A 20,693-nucleotide genomic window follows, 5' to 3' on the forward strand; every position below is an offset into this window, starting at 1 on the left:
ACAATCAGGGAAGATTTAATTAATTTCATTTTCACAATCAGGGGAGAGTTAAATTTAATCTTCAAATCCCCCCAGATGATTATTGGGAGACTAGTCTCCCCACTGATCATTTAACATAATTATCTTGTATCCTTAAAATTTTTCTAACTACAGGTATATACAATATTTCACCTTTTCAGAGGAAACTACAACAGTTAGAGATAAGAGGGAAATAGAAAAGTGAGAGACATCAAAACTAATGTTTTGCTAGGCACATTAACAAAAAGCCAATTAGGGGGCAGTTCCCTTTGGCATAACAGTTTACATTCAAAATAAATGTTCAATCCCCTTTAGTTCAATCAATTGCACCCAAAAGTTCATTCTGGATCTTCTTGATGCAGTGTAGGTTTCTGCAGGCATATTTCTCCAAACAGTTTATTCTCTGGATTCAAGGAGTTAGTAAGCTTCTTTTCCTGAAATTTTTTTTCTCAAACAAAATTTTAAATCTTCACAGGAACTTATAAACAATAGACTCTGTTTTATCTTTAAAGTATGAAATGAGGTCCTCTCTTGAAAGGGGTAGTGACGGTATGGTATAGAAAGCTGGCTGGGAGAAGTTTTGAAGAGTTGTGTTTAATAGAGAATAAATTAAAAAGGAATAGATGTATCACCTTATGGCAGACAGGGCCTAGTTGATTCTGAAAAATATAAATTTGCTGTGGATACAGCCATCTTGATTTAATGATTTCTTTCAAAACAAACAAGTAAAGCAGATGATGGGAGTAATCCAGGGTTAGGATTTGGCAAGACATAATCAGCAATAGTACAATGGAGCAAGGAATTCAAGACCAGAGGACTGTAGAACATTAAACTGCCTTATGGGGTCATTGAGAAGAGAGGAAAGTAAAGCCAAAATATGGTTAAAACTTTGGGGGAATACTAAAGGATCAAGGAAGTAAAGGTTAGACTTCTGATGACAAGATTTCAGAGAAATGAAGCATGGGGAGAGTGGTAAGAATGGTAAGAAGTTAAAATCATATAAAGGAATTTCAGAATTCTTTTTTATTGAAGAACCTCTACAGACCTGACAAGTCTAATGATGAACATTCATTTCTGGTGCTTCATGATGCCAGTGCAAGAAATGTACACAGCATTACAATAGATTATAAAATTCTGGGGCCCAAGATGTATTTAATTACTGCTTTTGATTGAAAGGAATATCAGAAGAGCAAGGTAGATTTTGGAAATAATCTATCTAAATAGACCTCTAAGAACAGGATTTAGATTTATGGAAAACAGCTCAAAATATAGTACTAATGGGCTTTTGGCCAAATATACTGCACCTAACAAGGAATGGAAAAAAATATACTTGCACTTAAGAACTCTAATCAATCAGATGGTAAAGCCATGTTTCCAGAGTTTCAAGAATTAAGCAAGCTATCCATGTGCTGGCAGAGAGATAATTGACTTAGGGTACAGAATGTGACTTATATTTTTGGACCTGGCTAATATGAGAATTTATTTTGTTTAAGTATGCATGTATGTTTCAGGAGTTTTGTTTTTCTTTTTCTTTTTTCCAATGGAAGAGAGGAAGAAAAAATTAAGTCTTATTAATTGACAAAAGTAAAATAAAAGTTCCCCCACAAAATTATATTTGCTGAGAATCTCACAGGTTTTTTCAAGGGGGTTTAAACTAAAATGGAAAGAGATGGAGAGAATTGTTAAGCTGGAGACCATAAAGATTTTCAGGTACAAAAATAGGAAGGCTATGTCTTTTTTAAAATTTTATATATTTATATATTTTTTTCATTTAGAATATTTTACATGGTTACATGGTTCATAATTTTTCCCACCCTTCTTCCCTCTCCCGCTCCCAGATCTGACAAGAAATTCCACTGGGTTGTACATGTATCATTGTTTAAAACCTATTTCCATGTTATTGATATTTGCAATAGAGCAATCTTTTAACATCAATACCCTAATCATATTCCCATCAAACCATGTGATCAATCATAGGTTTTTCTTTCTCTGGATGTGAATAGTATTCCTTCTAATAAGTTCCTCTGGATTGTCCTGGGTCATTGCATTGTTGCTAGTAGAAAAGTCTATTACATTTGATTGCACCTCCGTGTATCAATCTCTGTACAATGCTCTCCTGGTTCTGCTCATTTTGTTCTTCATCAATTCCTGGAGGTCTTTCCAGTTCACATAGAAATCCTCCAGTTCATCATTCCTTTAAGCACTTTAATATTCCATCACCATCAGATACAACACTTTGTTCAGCCATTCACCAATTGATGGACACCCCCCTCATTTTCCAAATTTTTACCACCACAAAAAGCACAGCTGTAAAATATTTTTGTACAAATGTTTTTAAGAAGGATATTTTGGAGAAAAGAGTCAGCAATGAAATCCAACACCCCAGATCTGCATATCTATGACCCCAAATGACTACATCCAAATGTATAAAGTATAGGTCAAAGAACGAACTAGAAATTATAATGCAAAGAGGTAAATTTGAGCTCTAGGGTAGGAATTTGGTGAGATGGCATTTATGATTGGACTATGTCTTTGAAAGGCTATATTTTATTTGTTTAGAAAGTACAGAGGAGGTGAAGGGGGTGGTAAAGCACCGTATATGAAGAGAATATATCCAGGTAGCAAATCCAAATCTAAGGAAGGGGAAACACCACGGAGAAATCATTTGGCTCAAAATTGACAGAAGTTATACTGTCATTGTCATAGGAATATATTATATTTCACTTGAACAGAAGAAGAAAATAATTGAAGAATTTAGAAAACAAAACACAAACCAAAAAAGGAGGAAATTTTAATGATGGAGGACTTCAATCTAGCCATTTCCTAGAGTGCTCACTCTCTCTATTTATCTCTGTCTGCCTTTCTTTCTAAGCCCTCTTCTCCTTCTCCTTTCCCCAAAGCAACCTAGTTAATAATTTCCTGATCTTACTTAAATAAAGAAGCAACCAGGGGAAATGCTATTCTCAGCCAAAATTCTAATTAACAAGAGGAATTGGTTTGATGAGCAAGTCACCACTCTTATTTAGATTTCATTATGTATATCATGGATTTTAATATAGAGGGTTTCAAAGACTTCAGGGAAGGAGAGATAGGCTCATCTGGTCTAAAATTCTTTAGAGGAAATTTGACCAAGAAGGATAGAAATCTGTGAAGAATTAAAATTTTTAAAATGAAAGGAAGTAATTCCAATAAAGAGAGAAGAGACCTGCCTGAGGAGATGAATGTCTTTGTAGAAAGCTCAACTAACTCAGATTTTAAAGAGACATATCTAACAAATGAAAACTAAGGCATGTAATGAAGGATGAATAAAAATTATATTATGGTCCTATAGAGTCGGGAGTATTGAAATATAAAATGAACTGAAATGAATAATTAATAATGGCAAAAATCTTTATTTGCCTTTTTGTTGTTTTTAGCTATACTATGGAAAAGAAGAAGGTGAAAGAAGGAATGAGGTAATTGTCCAATTTGGATGAAAAGATAATAATTGAAAACAATAGGAAGACACAATGAATCAGTTCTTATTTTGCATCTATTTTCTCTTCCAAAGAAGAGTGATATTTTACCTTAAATGACTAAACCAAAAGTGATTAACAGGAAATGAAACCCAAAGTAAATGAGAAGATAGTATAAAAAGCACTTTAATATCTTTAGTGAGTTTATGTCTACAGATCCTGATAAATCATGTCCCAGAGCATTGAAAGATCTAGAAGAGATATTACTGTTGAGTCACTATTGATAATCTTTGAAGCCCAATAGAGAATGGAGAATGGAATTTGTCTGGACAAAGGGTTCTTAAACTCCTTTGTGCCATGGATTTATTTGGTAGACTAAGGAAACTTATGAACCCATTCATGAAATAAAATACATTGGACTACAAAATAAACTAACTCTACTGATATAAAATTCTATTTATATACATAAACATATAAATACATACATTATACATGTGTGTATATAAATATAAATATATATACATATGTATATATGTATATATATATACATATACAGGCTCCTAGGTTCCAGGCTAAGGACTCTTGATTTGGAAAATCACAAACTTTGCCCTAATATTCAAAATAGAAAGAAGACAAAATTCGCAAACTACAGATAAGTAAGTTTGCTCTCAATTTCTGACAAAATTCTAGAATATATTAATAAGAAGTTTAGTGAAAACCACTCTATGTTGGGTAGACCCACATGTGAAAGGTTTATGGAAGGATATGGATAAGAATTTCACAGGATGGGAGAACATGGACAATCTGTGAAATACATCAAACAAAAAATCCTAGATCCATTGAGATGCTGGGACATTACTAAAGGAACAAGGTGATCTGGGAAAAGAAGTGATCACAAAAATCCAGGTCATGCCATGAGTCTTATTTTTTTTTTCTAGGATGATAAGAATAGTAGATCAAGAGAATATAATAGAAAAAATTAGCTAGATTTTAGTGAAGCATTGTGTGGGTTTTAAAATTAATAATCAATAACAATATCATATTTTATATAGTTTTATTAATAATAACTATAGGAAAAGAACTGCCTGACTTTAGTCTGTTTGCAGGTCCAAGAGGGCATGGGAAGAGCATACATACACTTAAATACCAATAATGTGATCTCGACAACATGGGGACTTAGGAGAGATTATAGGGAATTTTGAGAAACACTAAGGACTTCTGGGGAAAGAAGTCAAAGGTTCAAAATCTGCATTTATACATATCCCCTCTGTGGTCCTATTGGGAAACCAGTTTCCTCAAATGGATCATGGAAACATAATCAACTTATATATTGCAATAATTTGTGGATAAAAAGAAAAAAACCCTAATGATTGACACAAAAGCCCTTTGGCATAAGAGTATACATCCAAAACAAAGGCATTTCAACCCCTCAGAGTTCAATTCATATCCTGAAGTTCACTCTGGAACTTCTGGTACAACCTACAGTACTGCAGGCTTCTCTCTTCATGGAACATTCTGGATTCTGGGAAGTAGCAAGTTTCTTTTCTTAAATTTGCTAAAATTTAAACCAAAGTTCACAACAATTACTTGGCTCCTCTGAGGTGAATAATAACAAACACAGGGATCACTCAATGATTTAAGCAATTATGTATTTACCCAATCAGTAGCCAGGACTATAGAAAATTTGCCACACCATGAAAGACTGAAAAGGGACTAGATTTCAGCAGCAAATGGGAGCCTAGATGGCAGAGAAAAGGAGGTGCTTGATAGAATGTGGTTCAAGGAAGTTCTGCATTTAACACATGTTAAACAGCCACAACCTTGAACCCCAAACAAGTTCTAGTCCTCTTGTCTTGGCTCAAAAGTATATCAATCCCACTGGGATCTGGTCTCTTTGACCTTGTGCTCCATAGGCACTATGCAGGTGCTCTGTGCTTCTTTAGCACTGTACAGTGACTCTTTTGTATATTCCCTTCTTCTGGAATCAGACGGAATCATGAAGCAAGGTCCCATAATTCTTTTAAACAACCAATGGTGTCATTTTTATAGTCTAGAGTTTTTTGGGTATACATTAATATTAGAACAAATGTATTTAAAACCTATTACTGCAAAATTAAAAAAATAAGAAAAGTCTTCTCAATACTGTTGACATGTGCTTTAAATACAAAAAGGAGAGAAAAATAAAACTCGGATACTATATTGAACATGCAAGGAAAAACAATAATAAAAAAAGTTTAAAAAAATATACCTTAAAATCAGTGACACATTGTGTCAGGCATGTGTGAGTACAAATGATTTTCAGAATAAAACAGTAACACAGCAAATAATGCACATTCAAAGAAGTACCAAAGTCCCCAAAATTTACAATAGCTCAGTTAATTACAATAGCAAACATACCCACTATCATATTTCACATAAGTTTATGTATGACATAAAAAAAACAACCCATGAACTGATGGATATTTGTCACAATTTTTACAGACTTAGCAAATCTTTCAATCTTGGCAAACATTTTTAAACAAAGTAAAACTTATTTGGGTCTAGAACATCATCAAGAAATCTAGATTGTTCTGCTGGAAGTAAATTAAAATGAAGAGTTTTTCAGGAGCTCTTTTTTTTGGCTTTCTGATTCATATAAACACCTTGGTAGGAACATTTCTTAGTTTCTCTACTGTTAATACAACATTCTTTATTATATTTATATATTTATATATATATATATATTTAAGAATCATCCATTCAGAAACTACTAGTTAATAAAATTATTTCTGAAGACCCCTTAGAATTACCATTTAAATTCTTAGCTCATTAAACTCTCCAAAGGTTGCACACAATTTAATGAGTTTTGTTGAAATCCATTTATCATCATCTATGTGACAATTAACAAAGGCAGCATGTGATCTTCAATGGATCTAGTGACAAGGGTTTTAGGCAAGATGTTCATGGGCTTATACAGTGATATTTTATTCTTTAGCAGAGGTAGAGATGCAAATTAAAGATTAATATAGACAAAACATAATAGCTTAAAATGATTCAGTATTACAGAAAGGTATTGACTAGACACAGATAAACTTAAAAAAAAATTTAAACCATAAAGCAATCAGTAAATACAATAAAATTAAAAAATGAGAAAGTGTAGGCAGGCAGTGCAGTCAAAATCCTTTTTTACCAATCCCAATAGACTTATTCTATATTATAGGAGAAGAATAAACTCAAAATAGTTAGCAATAAACTTCGAGATCTCTTAAACTTTCCTTCCCTTCCCCCAGAATTTATCATCCATTTAGATATTTTTTTGTCAGTGCTCTGAATTTTTTCATAGAAGTGCAGGGCAGAATCTTCCCTCTACATGTTGAGAGCAGTTAGGACTTTTAAAACTTTGTCAAAATATTTCAGGTTGGTTTGTAGCATAAGCAGCCTAGCTTGTGGCATATTCTTGAGGAGAAGGAAATCTCCAATGAAAATAAAAAGTCCCAGGAAAAAAATTAAGCAGATCCAAACTGCACTTTTTAACTCTATCAACTCAAACTGTTGTTTCAGAGTTTCAAGCATGCTTTGTGATAGCATTTTTCCTGAGAGACACTGAATGGAAAAAGGGCTAACACAGGCTCCCACGTGGGAGGGGGGAGGAGGGATTAAAGGATTGGGAAGTCTCACAGAATGGCAGGAGGGTCTGGTCAGATCTGGTCGAGGTTTGTTGAGGGCTGGAGACCCAGCCTGTGCCCTTGGACTGAACCAGGAACAACAGCAGTGGCAGCAGACAATGGGTGGCAGGGTGGGGCAAGAGCACAGGCAGACTGGGGCACTGGACCCTCCTAGTGTGCGGTGACCAGTCACACTTACTATCTTTACTGTAAGCCCATTTTTGAGAATTCGTAATCACTTGGTGATAAGTCAAAATGTGGGTTTTTAAATTAAAAATAAATAACTAAATATTATATTTTTAAAAGTTTTATTAATAATAATTAAAGTATAAGAACTGCCTGACTTCAGTCTGATTGCAGGTCCAAGAGGGCGTGGTAAGGACCATATATACACTTAAATACCAACAATGTGATCTTGCCAAAGTAGGGATTTAGGAGAGATTATATGGAATTTTGGGAAATATTAAGGACTTCTGGGGAATGAAGTCAAAGGTTCAAAATCTCCATTTATACAATTGAAAACATTTCTCCTGCTATTCTTGTGGCAAGATATAGGTTAGACAATATATTACAGTTAAATGGTTCAGCAACAGATTGAATGATTGGACTAAGTAAATTGTCATTAATGGTTTTATGTGAACTTATAAGAAGGCTTTCCATTGTGTATCCAGGGATTTGTGTTTTTCCATCTGCTGGAAAATAGTCCAGCAGATGTCTAGACTGAAGTCTCATGTTTTCTGTTTAATACTTCTATTAATGACTTGAGTAAAGACATAATTGAAATGCTTATCAAATTTTCAGATGGCACAAATTTTTGAAGGATCACTGAAACATTGAATGAGAGATTCAAAAACAAAGAAAATTTGAATAGTCAGGAATATTGGAGGGAAATGAAATTTAAGAGTGACAAATGTAAAGTCTTACACCTGGGTTCAAAAAGTCAACTTTGCAAGTACAAGACAGTGGGTGAATGGTTAGATAATAGTTTGTCTGAAAATGATATGGATGTTTTAGTAAACCTTAAACTTAATATGAGCCAACAGTGTGACATCAAACCTAATATGATAATATTAGGTTGTATGAAAGGAGGAATAATGTCCAGAAATAGAAATATAATGGTTCCTTTGTATTCCATCTGGATAAGACCATGTATAGAATATTATGTTCAGTCTTAGGAGCTCCATTTTCAGACAGGAAAATTGTTAAAACTGGAGAGTATGGGGATGGAGAGGTGTCCAAGATGGGGACTAATTGAAATAATGTGAAAATAAGAACTAGGGTTGTTTAGTTTAAACAAGAGAAGATGGGAGTGAGTCAGCATTTCTATCTTCAATCAGTTGAAGGGTTACAATATGTAAAAGATACCAGACTTAGCATGTATGGTGCCAAAAGACAGAATTTGGAATAAGGGGCAGAAGTTACCAAGAGGCAAATTTAGACCTGTGTATGAAAAACTTCATAACTAGAGTTGTTATAAATGTTTGGCATATTGATTCAGGTGGATTCTTCCTTCCTGGTGATCTTTATCAAAAGTTGTCAGGGATGTTTTAGAATGGATGCTTGTTTGGACATGGATTCGGTAAGGGGACAGCAGAGGATAGGATGGATAGACAGTGTCATGGGAACCATGAACACGAGCTTGAGAAGGATTTGGATAATAATGGAGGATAAAAGGGCCTGGTTTGTTATGGTCCATTGGGTCATAAAGAATCAGACACAACTAAATGACTGACTAAGTGATAACAAAGGCAACCAGAGCCCTTTTTAACTTTGAGGTTCTATGACTCTAATGAAAATCTTTCTAATTATTAAAAATGACCCAAAATAGAATTGGGTTACTCTGGAATTAGTGAATAAGCTCTCCTTCACTGGAGATTTTTATATATTGACTGGATTGAATACACAGTAATGTTGGTGATTTTGGTCAAGGAGAAGTTGAAATCTATCACCTCAGCTCTTTAAGGCTAGAAATCTTAAGATTCTGTAATTTTATAAAGTTAGGATTATATTTCTTCCCATAATCTATGAATTAGCACCATCTTAGCAATCAGATCAGGTAAGAGTTCAGATAAAATTTAAGAAGTAAAACATAAAAAAAGTCCTCTTTGTATTTTCTACTGGAGTTCCAACCTGAAGAGGTCAGAAAATTGGCCTGTCAAAAGCTCTTTTCAATCTAGTCAAACTCAAAAAATAAAGGGAATTTTTGGTAAGAAAAATTCAATTCCTAATGGAATTTGTGTAGAAACAACAGACTAAGATTGATATTAATTTAGAGGCCATGAAGCTCTCAACAAAAGAAATCATTTCTATATGCATTCATTTGCCAACTTAACACTATCCTATGTTAATTCAAAGTTGTATCAGTTTTAGGTAATGGGAGGGGGGGGGCAAGAAAAGAAAATGATCTTTGTCTTCAATGAATAATGTTTGGAAATGACCAAATAAAATAATGTTTTTAAAAAAAGTTATATCAGCTTTATCCAAGAATTTCTAACTGATTCTGTATGATATCATAACTATATCTGTCCATATCTCCTTGTGTCTAATCAAATTATCTAGCTGATTTTCCTATTTTGTAGAGACAGGAATGATTATACAAGTTTAGGAAAGGGACCCCATTCCATCACTCAAGTACTTTTAATCCATTAAATGTATCTATTTGAAAGTATTTTCCTGAACTTAATCATATTGCTTAAGTTAACTTGACTATTCCTAGCTATAGAGTTGTACCTTGACCCCCTATCATTAATCAAGGTCTCTAATTTCCTAGAGAAAACCAATAAAGTGTGACAGTACCTTAGAAGCAAATAGACCTGAACCAAACTGAATTAAGCTGGAGTGTCATGTATTATGAAATACATTTAAAACAGTTTAAACTAAATCATCCTTGCAGACAGGCCAAATCAATCAATTAGTATTTATTGAGCACTTAATCAGGATAGTTTTGGTCACTGTGGGGAATTTAGAAGGAGAGTAACATGTGGCATTTACCCTCAAGGAATTTCCAATCTAGTTCCAGGAACAAAGATTACAAATTTGGGGTTGGAAATAAAGTTGGAGGTCATCTAGTGCCATCCACTTTATTTTAGAAATGAGGAACCTGAAGCATATGAAATTTAAATGACTTACCCAAAATCAACCAGGGAGCAAGTGGCAATGATCAGATTGGAAGTGGAAGAAGGCAGGAAACATGCATTTATTGAGGTTCCACTATGTGTGAGGCATGTGTTAACACAAATATTATTTTATTTAATTTTCACAACAAACCTGGGAGGTAGGTGATATTTATTTCTCCATTTTACACTTGAGGAAGCTGAGCTAAAGGTGAAGTGATTTAACCAAAGTCACACCAGTTAATCTATGAGACCAGATTTGAATATAAGTCTTCATGACTCTGAAGTAGCTGTGACAGCTCAGTGATTAAGAGAACTGGGGTCTAAAGTCAGGACACAGCCTCAGACATTTCCTAGCTAAGTGACTTTAGACTAATCACTTGGACTCTGTATGCCTAGGAGACAGCTAGGTTGCTCATGGCTGGGCCCCAAGTCAGGAAGACTTGCTTCTGGACAGCTCAAACCTCTGCCTGACAAAAGGATTCAGTGGAGAAGGAAATGGTGGACCACTCCAGTATCCTTGACAAGAAAACTCCATAGAGAGCTATGGTCCATAGGGTCATGAAAAGTTGGACATGACTGAACAACAAAACTTCCTTGACTCAAGGCCCAGTACAATATCTATTGTGCCACACAAGTGTTGTTTCAGAGGAAATCGGTGTATCAGTGATCTTAGAATTATAGAGACTAACTAGTCAATTGGAAAAGCCAAATGTAAGTAGGGTGATTAGCTTCTGAGTTAAGGTAATAAAGAAAGGTTTTTAAAGAGCTGCATCTTGAAGGAAGAACTGATATGTTATTATGGCTGACTATAGTGGCCATAAAGGAACAAAAGTCAAAAATGACCAGAGGTTTTGAACCTGAGTGATAGAAAAGGGGAAAAGGGAATTATTAGTAAAGATAGAGAAGATTCAAAAGAGTTTTTAAGCTCAATAAAAAGTTTTACTGCTTTGAAAATTTTTTCTTGCTATTTTCAGACTATTCGTTGTCATAATAATCTAATTTTGCACTTTTCAAGCTTTAAAGAGTATCTGTATTTTTCTTTATGACAGCCCCCTCTGAGAAATGTTGAGCTGATAAGTTAGTTGATCTAACAAGAACATCTTTTAATTTGCAAATAAGAGGAAGGAAGGTAACTAGGCCTCTGTTCCTCAACATTACAAGAAGAAATACACCATTAATTATTCCTATAATCATTTTAAAATTCTCTCAGATGACTTTGTCTGCATCAAAGATTTTTTAGATCAAGGTTACCATAAACCAAATCCTTGGTGGGTAGAGATAGTTTCTCCATTCTTTCTGCTAACTACTTTTCCACAGTGACAAATTAAGGTTATACTTCCCTGGTCCACTAAAGGGTGCCCATAGTTGGAATATATTACTGTCTTCAGTAGATACTTCTCCAGGAAAACCCAACATTTCCCTTTGATCATTTCCAGCTCTATTCCCCATTGCAGTACCAGTATACATTGCCCATAATGACAGCCTACTCACCAAAACCAATTTGCTCTCATTTCCTGCATGAGCCATTTCCAGAGTCTGTAAGAAAGAACAAAGAAAAGCATATTCTTTTCATCTCTATTCAAATTAAATGCCACTCAATGGTGATATCTCCATGGTATTAAGTATGTAAAAGAATGTCCTACATGGACATCACACAGAGGGGATTGCATTAAAAAACTAAGTGCTAAAGAGACACAAAGAGACTCAGAAAAGCTCTGTGGCCTCAAGGCTAATACGATGTGCCAAGAAAACTGTAGAGGCAAAGGGACAGCCTGGTAAGTCTTAGGAAAAAAGGCAATAAATCTCCTTGTCCAGAACATGTTGAACTAGAAGGAGGAAAACTGGCAGGTTTGGGGTAGTATTTTGTTAATAACCCATTCCAATCAAGGGTTAAAACCAAAACAAAAATGGGGGCAAGAAGTCAGATGCAAATACTAACTGGGCAAACTTTAAAGAAAATCAATCTTTTCATTTCAAATTCACTGTCACAATGGGTAAGCAGTAAAATAAAGATTGATGGATAAAACATGACAATTAATTTTCATAGAGAAAAAAGGGAAGAGAAGAAGGAAGGAAGACTAGATGGAAGATGGGGAAAGGAAGAAAGGAAAGCACAAAATATAAAAGGGAAGGAAGAGAGAAGGACGATAAAAATAAAAGAAGATAAGTTGACAGGAAGGAGTATCTGAAATACAGCTGTGAATCCGTTTATCTTTTAAAATGCAAATCAGTTCTGATTCTAAAGTCATATTCCTGTTATTTTCATGTGGAAAATATAGCTTTGTACTGTCTAAATATGTTGCACACATTCGCCCGCACAAAAGAATTACGAGGGATAATATACTTCTGTTAAGGATTATGAAATTTGTGCGTTTGAATACCTACGACCTGGAGGCATTTCAGCTTTAAGTTGACTGCACTAGGACAACAGCCTCAACAACTCTCAATTTCATAGCCTGATGTAGGCACGAAGAGAGGCAGACTTGGGTTGCCTAGCAACTGTGTTCCTCTCGACAGCTGGAGTAAATGAATTGGCTGGTGCCAAATGGCCTTTCACCTGCTTCGTTAAAGTGAAATTAAAGCAAAAGACTTCCCTAGGCAGGGCTGAAGAACCCCTCTGAGAAATAGAGACCCGGAAACCCCTCCTATCAGTGGAGTTTGTTTGGGGAGCCACTTGGAAAGAGGTAGCTATTCCATTTCTAATGCCTCAATAATTAGTTCAGCCTTTTTCCCCCTTGGGTTATATCCAGCTGCTGAATGGAACAGGCTTGCTAGCTTGGCTCTCTGATGTTGTATAGAGTGGAAAGGAAACTACTCCAATTTAGTTTGAGAATGAAATTCTGAGTCAGAAAAAAAATTGGCTGGAACTATTTCAGTGATGTCATTTCAGAGATAATCTTCCAAAAATTTTACTCAGTTTCCCCCCCTCTGATACATAAATTATCAACTAATAAAATATATCCATTGAGAAAAATGATGTCAAGAATGGTAAAAATATAGGTTAAACAAACTCTTTTCTTTACATATAAATTTTATTATTATATGTTACTTTGGGAACTTTATTTGGTGAGTTATTTTAAGGAAATGATCAATTGTCCAGTGTTGCTTTAGTGCAGAGGACTGAATTTCTTTCTAACGAATTCAGATTGCTCGATTCCTAAGCATAATGGATAATGTTCTGATGCTCTGTGTGTGTGTGTGTAAACACATGAAAATCTTAGTCTTTCATATGATACTCTTTATCAGTAATTCAAAGTCAATGTTGTCTCCTTCAAGGTCACATGGTAAAATGAAAGTAGGACTTTGGCAACTACCAGGCAAGGAAGTAGCGTTTTGGGATAGAGAAAAAGGAGATATAATTATTTCTAGAGCCAGTTAAGTCCTAGAACCTCTGGTCTTCTGTAAAATATGTGTTGGAATTCTATAATCTGATTTGACAAAACATCAAAACCAATTTGTATTTATTAAGTTCTTACTGTCTAAATGGAAGATGTTTGGTATCTAGTTTCATTATGGATCCCCCAAACAAAAATTCTGAGAAAGGGAAAAGGAAAAATTTAAGCTTACTAGATTATTAAACTTTTACAAATTTATCTTTTCTGCATTAAACATTAGTAGGAAACTATCATATTTTAGATCTTTCTTTTTTCCCTCTTTCTTATTACTAACATATATTGGAAGACAGTTGGAAGAGCCAAATTATATCAATCTTGATAACAAATAAAATCAGAAGATAAAAATTAGGAAAAGGGAAATGTGAGTTATGGGTCCTCATTAGAGAGGCAAATAAAAGCATTAGCAAATTTCTTTTTATCAGGGATTCAAAGACAACAAAAAATAATTTCATAGGACACTTTGGATTTTTTAAAACCTTTTTTCCCTTTTCTTTTTTATCATCTCTTATTGCAATGCTTATTACAAATGTTTCTCTGTGACTCAGAGTCCCTTCTAAGAGACTCTGTCCTAACCTGGAATAAAATACAGGGGAAATCTCTAAATCAATTTTGCCCAAATGTGGGCAATGATCTCTCCAGTATACAAAAAGACTATTGGTTATGGAACAACCATTATCTCACTCCAAATAAAATACTTTTTTAAGATGTGAAGGCTACAAAAATATATGTAAAGAATGTGCCCTTTTCAGCTGTGAACAATTTGACTGAAAAGGGACAAAAATTATGACATCTGTGAAAGAATCATGAAAAGGCACTTTCTCAGGATACAAGTTGCTGAATTGTCTTCTTTCCTAGGATATAAATTTCACATAACTAACATAAAGATATTGAATGTTTACCTGTGAAACCTTGATTTCAACAACCATTTGGTACTAGAAGTATAACTGCTTTACTTACTTAGTATTCAGATGGTACTTTGGTTTCTCACCAGAACAATTCCATCATTGAAGAAACCTAGTTTGGACTAGCCTATAGATCCAAAGTGTAAGGTATCTATTTTCTAAAAGATAAACCTTTACCTTCTGTCTTAAAATTGATGCTAAGTATAGATTCCAAAGCAGAAGAATAATAAGGGCTAGGTAATTGGGGTCAAGTGATTTGCATAAGATCACACAATTAGGAAGGGTCTGAGGTCACATTTGAATCCAGAACCTCCTGTCTCCAGGCCTGACTCTGTATTTAGCTGCCCCTTAAGGTACCTAGTAAAAGTGTATTACAACTTTAGAGTCATGCCAGGAGAACAAACCTGGATATGCTTTGCAGATTCAGAATTTAGGATTTCTACTTTTTTTTTTCATTCCATGAGATAATTTAATTTTTTTTCCCATTTGAATAAGTTTATTTAGTCTTTTTAGAACATTATTCCTTGGTTATAATAATCATATCATTGCCCTCCCTCTTCTCCTCCCACTCTTCCTACAACCAATGCACAATTTCATTGGGTATTATTTGTGTTCTTAATCAGAAACTATTTCCAAGTTGTTGATGTTTGCACTAAGATGTTCTAGGATGTTTCGAATCTACATCCCCAACCTCATCCCTTCAACCCATGTATTCAAGCAGTTGGTTTTCTTTGGTGTTTCTACTCCCACAGTGTTTCCTCTGGATGTGGATAGTGCTTTTTCTCTTAGGTTCCTCCAAGTTGTTCAGGATCACTGGAATGCCACTAATGGAGAAGTTCATTACATTTGATTGTACCACAGTGTATCAGTCTCTGTGTATAATGTTTTCCTGGTTCTGCTCCTTTCACTCTGTCTGAACTGAACTCTGAACTGAAGGTTGTTCCAGTCGCCATGGAATTCCTCCAGTTCATTATTCCTTTTAGCACAATAGTATTCCATCACCAACATATACCACAGTTTGTTCAGCCATTCCCCAATTGAAGGGCATCCCCTCATTTTCCAATTTTTGGCCACCACAAAGAGCGCAGCTATGAATATTCTTGTACGTCTTTTTCCTTATTATCTCTTTGGGGTACAAACCCAGCAGTGCTATGGCTGGATCAAAGGGCAGACAGTCTTTTATTGTCCTTTGGGCATAGTTCCAAATTGCCTTCCAGAATGGTTGAATCTCTACTTTTTCTTAAAGAATTGTTTGCTATTTCAGCAAGAGAGGTGGCCTAAGAAAAGCAAACAACAGAGAAGTGGTCTTGATTATCCATGACTTATGCAAACTATTCCCAAACCAGACACCTGAAGTCCAAACTTGTGAGTTATCCAGGACAAATATGCTCCCTTTACATGTAGTTCTGTGTTATGGAAGCTTGTGCTTACTCTTCCCCTAAGTATATCTTTGGGAAGGTGTATTTCCAGTTTATAGATAGAACATTATATTATTAATAGTCATATTTTGCTGAGTTTTTTTTTACTTTCTTTTGGATTGTAGATGTCCTAGAACATAGAAATGGCTACAGTTGCTTTATCTTTGATGCAAATTTTCTATTTTGGAGAGGTTTGAGACATCATGGTATCAAAGAAAATATTTAGCCAACTATCTTGTTGCTCACATGACCCAAAAAGTCCAATTGAGAGTTTTAATGGCTGACTATAATGGTAGCTGTCTATATAGTCTGTGCTACTGGGGAGATGGAAACTGGTGGATTATTTGAGTTTTAGAATTCTGTGCTATAGTAAGGCTAAAGCCAATTGGGTGACCACATTAAATTTGGCACTATAGTGGTGAGCCTCTGATACTTAGGGCCAACACTCTGCCTCAGGATAGGGAAGAAAGGAAGAAGTTCAAAGTTTCCTGACTTTGGGCTTGGCCCATAAGTGACCACTGTGATTCTAGCCTAGACAAGATAGGGAGACCCAGTCTTTAAAAAAAAAAATTATTAGAGTCTATCTGATTGATTCATTACATGGAAAATTTACTGGTGAAGGATCAGAAACTGATATGGTCAATAGTAGGAATATATTCTCTACTGCCTACAAGAATTACTCATAGACTCATGAGCATGAGTTATAGCAGTGGCCACCCTTCTGGGAGCTGTTTCTTCTGCTAGTGTGAGTGCATATTGAGTCAATCCAGAGAGAGAACAACTAAAGCATTAAAAATGAGAAAATGGATATAGGAACAAACATTTCTATAGATGATCAGCATTTTTTAAAAGAAAGTTTAATGGATTTAACTCATTTAGCATTTTAAGGAAACAAAAAAGACTCCAGAAAGTACCACAGCCAGCTAACCTTGACAAAGAGAGAAAAGGAACAAGGACAGCACCAATTTAGAATATAAACTTGTTTGTAAAATCTAATGAAGACAGGATGGGGTAATATTAGCACTATCTTCTTATAAAACTGTGAAAGGCAGCAGAAAGCAAAATAAAATTATAGAAATTTTAGAGACACCCAAATAATCTTAATTATTAGGTAAAATTAGGAGGACAACGAACAAACAAAACTTGAGGAAAATCTGCAGAGTCCTATAGCAAACTTGCTTTGAATTCTAACATTAAAGTCCCTTCTAGGTTATTTGCAGAAGTACAATGGGGCTCAAATGAGATTATAGATATAAAGTACTTAGCAAACTTTAGGTACTATATAAATGCCATTCATTATTATTGTTTTGTTTTGTTGTAGTTAGGCTGCACTCACCACTTCCCCTGCCTGATAATGACAATTTCCTGGGCCTTCTACTTCATTCCTGCTGAGCTCAAACAGTGTTTATAGAGCAATATAGGGATATGCTGATAAATGTTTAACAACCAGGCTCTCTGGAAAATAAAATGCATACATACATGTTTTTAAGCTTTATTATAAATACTTTATTAAGTCTAAACAATTCTACAAAACAATAAATCAAGTCCTGACTTGTAAGCACTTCCAATTTCTGAGGTGTAAGTGATCATACTAAACATATTTAAATTGGCTCTTACAAGCCAGTTAGAGATGGTTCCAGTCCATTCCTGGTTGCATGAACAAGTAAAAATGACACTAAAAAAAATAAGGATGGAAATTGCTACTGAACCAAACTAAGATTGCCCAAGGGTCTGTGCTATAAGAGACTCATTTTTCAAGATATCCAGAAGTTATGAGTATACCAAATGCTTGTGTATAAGTTATGATTTTTTAAAAAGAAAACCAAGAATAATAATTATTGAGTCATCTGCCTACTTTCCCATCACTACAAAATCTTTATGAGGATAATCTATGCATCAATAGGCTTCACAAGCAATATTCCTTAGCTAATATTCTATCATTGAGGACAGAATGCAGGACTTGGAATCAGGAAGGCAGAAATTCAAATTTACTCTAAGAAAATTACCAACTCTTTTACCCTGAGGAAATCACTTAGCTTCTATGTTCTAAGAGCAACTTTTTAGGACTTATCTAAGTCCCTGAGAGATTTGATCTGCAGTGATGAGAGAGATCTCGCACTGAAAGTTCTCTTCATCAATGAAATCAAAGGACTCTAATGAATTCTGTAGCTGGCTACATTTTTTACAATGGCACAACTAAGATCTCTTATGCTTATTTTTTGACCACAGAAAAACTTGGTTAAGTCTATGAAAACAGTATCTTAAAAACTCTCCACTAACAAGATATCTTTCATGCACATATGAAAATCATACAAAATTCCTTGAAAGATGAAAAGAAATAACTTTGTTCTTCCACAACCCCATGATTATTATATAGTAAGGCATCAAATGGGGAGAACTTTGCTTGTAGAAGATGTTATCAGGCAGAGTCAAAGTGAAAAAGGAATTCCCTAGAGATGGTAAAACTCTCCAGATGCTCTGCTTTGAAAATGATGTTATATTCCAGAATATACTTAATGAGATGTATTGTCAACCAAGATACTTTAGCTTAACTATACAAAGAAGAAAAACCAAGTGGATAAAGAATTTATATTATCTAGAGTATGGTATACAAATAGCTGAACAATCAATCTATATAGCTGGTCCTTTGATTCACTAAAGTAAGACACTATCTTAAAAACTCCCTTCCCCCAACAAGGTATCTTCCCTGCATATATGAAAAATCAAACAAAATTCCTTGAAAAATGAAATGAGAGAACTTTGATTGTCTCCCTTTTGGATAGGCACTGAAGACAATATGGATTTGAATAGGAAAAGGAGAGCAAACTGGATTGCCTTTGAGAAACTATACACTCATTTTTAATGACCGCAAAGCCTCTCTGAAACAAAGGCGAGTTTTTTTAACATTGATATTCTTCCAATGAGGCCAAGTCATAGAAGAACACAGTTTCTGAAGAATTTAACTTGAGGGTTACTCAAAGATCAATAGGGAAGTAGTTTTGAGTATTCTGGAACTTATTACCAATGTGAATCTTGAAATTTCTCAGACTTGTGAATGTTAAAAAATCCCCCATTTGGGAATTCTCCATTGGGACAATTCCCTACTGGGATCACTCCCCATTTGGATAGTGAGAACTCTACTTAGATCAGAAATGGGAAGACCTCTACTCCACCGTACTTAAGACTGCTTTAGGAAAAAAAAAACTTGCTGAACAATGAAAAATACTTAAACCCATACTTAAGCCATGCCTATTTTTAGAATTAATACAAAAGGGTGCTAAGTACCTATAAAGATCAGGCAACTTGTGAACTTACAAGGAGCAAAGAGAAAAAAACTTACTCAGAGATTCTAGCCTACTCAGGTGTGGATTATTAAAAGGATTAGTCTACTCAGGTGTGAATTCAGAATGGGCTGTTCTTTGGAAAACATCTACTGTGATTGGTAGATGGAAGAACTTAGGGGAGGTGACATAGGAGAAAACCCCCTATATAAAAAAAAAGGACAGGCTGTTGAAAGAAAAAATGGTCTCTTGAGAGACAGTCCCTAAGGAGGTTGTTGAGAGAAGGACAATCTCTAAGGAGGTCTCTCAAGGGAGGCTGACTCTGGCTGGAACTCCCTCTTGTCCCCCTGAATCCTAGCTTGAACAAATCTTATGGTGAGTGATTAAGGACTGACTGATCTTTTCTTTTAGGGCTTAGGCCTGGGTTGGCCAGGGCTGCCTGTTCTTTTCTCATTTATTTCCTTTCTCTCTCTCTCTCTCTTTCTCTCTCTCTCTCTCTCTCTCTCTCTCTCTCTCTCTCTCTCTCTCTCTCTCTCTTTCTTTGATTCCTCATTGTATTATTAATTAAAATCTCTATAAAACCCAGTTGACTTGGGTATATTCATAATTGGGAATATTTCCCTGGCGACCACCTTATATTTGATTTTAAAACAAGACACTGTAGTGAAACATATTTTCTGCGGTCAAATTTACTCACCCACTCTTATATCTACTACAATTTATACCTCAACCATTTTAACTCTTACAGTTTATGGCATCCACTCTTTTAAATGCCACACCAACAAAGAATTTCATTGGATTAGGCTGGACCTGGTGCCACATCCTCATAATTCATATTACCAGGTAATTTGAGGCTGAAAGATTTCATGAAGTTTCAGAAGTTTCTGAAGTCATTTCAGAAGTTCTGAGCTATAAAGGCCCAAGCTGATCCAGTATCTGCACCAGATTCAGCATTACTATGTTGAGCCCCTCTAGAAATGTAGATCCACCAGTTGCCTAAGGAAAGGTGAATTTTCTTAGATCAGAATTGAAGCAGGTCAAAACTCTAGCACTGATGTTAGTGAAATTAGACTTGTGAGTAGCCTCAGAATTTCCAGCATGGGTGACAAAGGGAGATCTAGTCTTTAATTAATGAATGAATAAGGAGGCAGACTGTGACACAAAAATGGGGAGAACCCAATGATCAGTCTTGATTTCCCCATACTGTCAAGAATCTAAAAGAAGATAGGCACCCAAAGTGTTATGTGAACCTTCTGTCAAAGATTTATGGAACAGCCATAGAGTATTAGAAAGCATGCACAGGTTGAATTTGAGTTAGAGTTAGCATCCTCATTGATAAGCTCACATAACCATTGAAGAATATGTTTACTAAAAACAAGTTTTTTTCTTTTACTTTGTAAATCTAACAAAAATCAGTTCCCAAAACTATGGTGAGAAGAGAGTTGTTTCCCATTACTATATGTA

The 20,693-nt window shown here is 35.0% G+C and overlaps 1 long non-coding RNA gene across 1 annotated transcript in view; it reads right to left on the reverse strand.

Moving 5' to 3' along the window:
• The window catches only part of LOC103094902 (uncharacterized), a 34,478-nt gene extending 21,700 nt beyond the window's left edge, over window positions 1-12,778 (reverse strand). The window contains exons 1-2 of the long non-coding RNA XR_008916624.1: window positions 12,615-12,778; window positions 11,725-11,769 (exon numbers count right to left, since the gene is read on the reverse strand). This is a non-coding gene — a long non-coding RNA (uncharacterized LOC103094902). The remainder of the gene's footprint in view (window positions 1-11,724; window positions 11,770-12,614) is intronic.
• Window positions 12,779-20,693: the final 7,915 nt, after the last annotated feature.

Source organism: Monodelphis domestica, chromosome 2 (assembly GCF_027887165.1).
Source record: "Monodelphis domestica isolate mMonDom1 chromosome 2, mMonDom1.pri, whole genome shotgun sequence".
Classification (NCBI taxonomy): domain Eukaryota; kingdom Metazoa; phylum Chordata; class Mammalia; order Didelphimorphia; family Didelphidae; genus Monodelphis; species Monodelphis domestica.